Raw genomic sequence first — 2,323 nt, forward strand, 5'->3', positions numbered from 1 at the left:
GAGAAAATTCTAGGGATAGGCAGCTTGAAACAAAAACAAGATAAATCAAAACGAGAACACATTGTTTTTTGAAATGGTCACCCATTTTGTTGCCTTCCCTCAGGGGCGAGCAATTTTACTCACCTCCAAGCTTCAGGCGTTCCCCGTATGGGCCACCAGTTGCCGCAGTCTGGCTGGGCACAAAATCACGAGCCACTCAAGCAGGAACAAAGTTTATTTTTTGAAACTGCCACCAATGTCCGGTACTGCCTGGGAAGATTTTTTCCACCCACGCGGCCTCCTCTCGGAACCGCAGAGAGCTCCTCCCCCGGAACTCCCTCCTACTGTACTTCCCCAACCAATGGGAACTCTCCAGGAGTCCCGTAGCCTGCCTAGGTGAACAGCAGGAGTCCAATATCCATATGAATGCAAATCTTAACATAATCATATCATCTCAATGGCTAGCTGGCCTCACCTTTCGACCAAAAATGCCATGCATCATATACTTGGCTCTTAGCAGAATCACACTACAATCTTTTTTGTAAAGGAAAAATATAATTTCTTTATTTGAAAAATGATACTTAGGGTTTGGGGTTGTGACTTAGTGGTAGAGTGCTTGCCTAGCATGTGTGAGGCACTGTGGTTCAATCCTCAGTACTGCACATAACTAAATGAGTAAAATAAAAGTCCATCAACAACTAAAATTTTTAAAAAATGATACTGAACCTTTGAGGTCAGTTAAATGTACTGCTGTAATGAGGATTCTTTTTAAACTGTGTTGTTCCCTCTCTTAAACAGCTGGAGCTGTACACAGATGGAAAAACATTTGGTCAGTGTTTTTCAGGACCCAATGCAGTCCCCACAGCTCTGCATTTGTCTAGATTTTATTTCTTCTTTGCATTGACATTTTTTCAGACCCAATTTATGCCATTCTGACTCTCTCTCCTGTGCTGAGCAAGACTGGATCATGGATGGTGTGCAGACTCAGTCCTTCCTCAGTTTCAGAGGCAGGGGCCACTATGAGAAAATCCTGCTTATTAGCAAAGATAAGCACTGACATGCAACTCAGCTTTTCTTCCTCTAGTAATTCAGCTAGTTCCTGACCAGTCTCTTCAAATCTTTTTCTGTCTGTACTGTTAATTAAATATATAAGGATATCAGTATTTTCAAAATAAGTCCTCCAGAATGATCTGATTTTCCTCTGTCCACTAGTGTTCCATACATTCAGTTTAAAACCCTGTGATTTGTGATTGTACACTTCTGATGTTAAAACCCTGTGTAGAGGTGATATGGCTGATGTCTTCAGACATAAGCTGCTTCAGCAGAGTAGTCTTGCCAGCATCATCCAAGCCCAGGAGAAGGATTCTCACCTCCTGGTCTGGTGCACTTTTCAACTTGTGCAAAATGAAGAGTAAGCCTATCCTCCCACTGAGTCCCTCTTCCTCCTCCTCCTGTCTCCCTAACTACCACATCACACTATAATATTAAAAGAATAATACTTTTTTTTTTTGGTACTGAGGATTGAACCCTGAGGGGCTTTATCACTAAGCTAAATCCCCAGCCCTTTTTTTAATTTTTTATTTTGAGACAGGATCTCGCTAAGTTGCCTAGGGCCTCACTAAATTGCTGAGGCTGGCCTCAAACTTGCAATCCTCCTGCCTTAGCCTCCAGAGTTGCTGGGATTACAGGCCCACACCACCGTGCCCAACTCAAAAGAGCAGTATTAATATTACCCTTACCAATGTGATTACTGAAAATAGGTTTAATAAATTGTTTTGTGAGTGCTATTTCCATTCCTCCTTCCCCATATTTTTTAAAGTGAATCTTTTTTTCTACCATTTTAACCTGCATAACCCATTGGTTTTTAGTATATTCATGAGGTACAACCATCACCACTATCTGATTCTAGAATACTTCTATCACCCCCAAAAGAAACCCTGAACCTCTCATTTCCCTTACTTCCCATTCCCTTGCAAACGCTAATCTGCTTTCTATTTCTACAAATTTGCATTTTCTGATGTTTCATGTAAATAGAATCATGCAACATGTCCCCTTTTTTCTCTAGCTTCTTTCACTTAGCATGTTTTCAAGGTTTATCTATGTTATATGTTATTTTAAAAAAATTGGGGGGTTATCAGGGATTGAATTCAGGGACACTCAACCACTAAGCCACATTCCCACCCTATACTATATTTTAGAGACAGGATCTCACTGAGTTGCTTAGTGCATCACTTTTGCTGAGTCTGGCTTTTACCTTGAAATCCTCCTGTCTCAGCCTCCCAAGCCACTGGGATTACAGGTGTGTGCCACTGCACCTGGCAACATATGTTATTTAAAATATATA

General features: G+C 41.2%; 1 pseudogene; it reads right to left on the bottom strand.

Annotated features, from left to right (window-relative positions):
• Positions 1-863: 863 nt before the first annotated feature.
• On the bottom strand, positions 864-1,442 carry LOC107135162 (annotated as a pseudogene).
• Between the last annotated feature and the right edge of the window lie 881 nt (positions 1,443-2,323).

This window comes from Marmota marmota, unplaced genomic scaffold, assembly GCF_001458135.2.
Source record: "Marmota marmota marmota unplaced genomic scaffold, marMar, whole genome shotgun sequence".
Classification (NCBI taxonomy): Eukaryota; Metazoa; Chordata; class Mammalia; order Rodentia; family Sciuridae; genus Marmota; species Marmota marmota.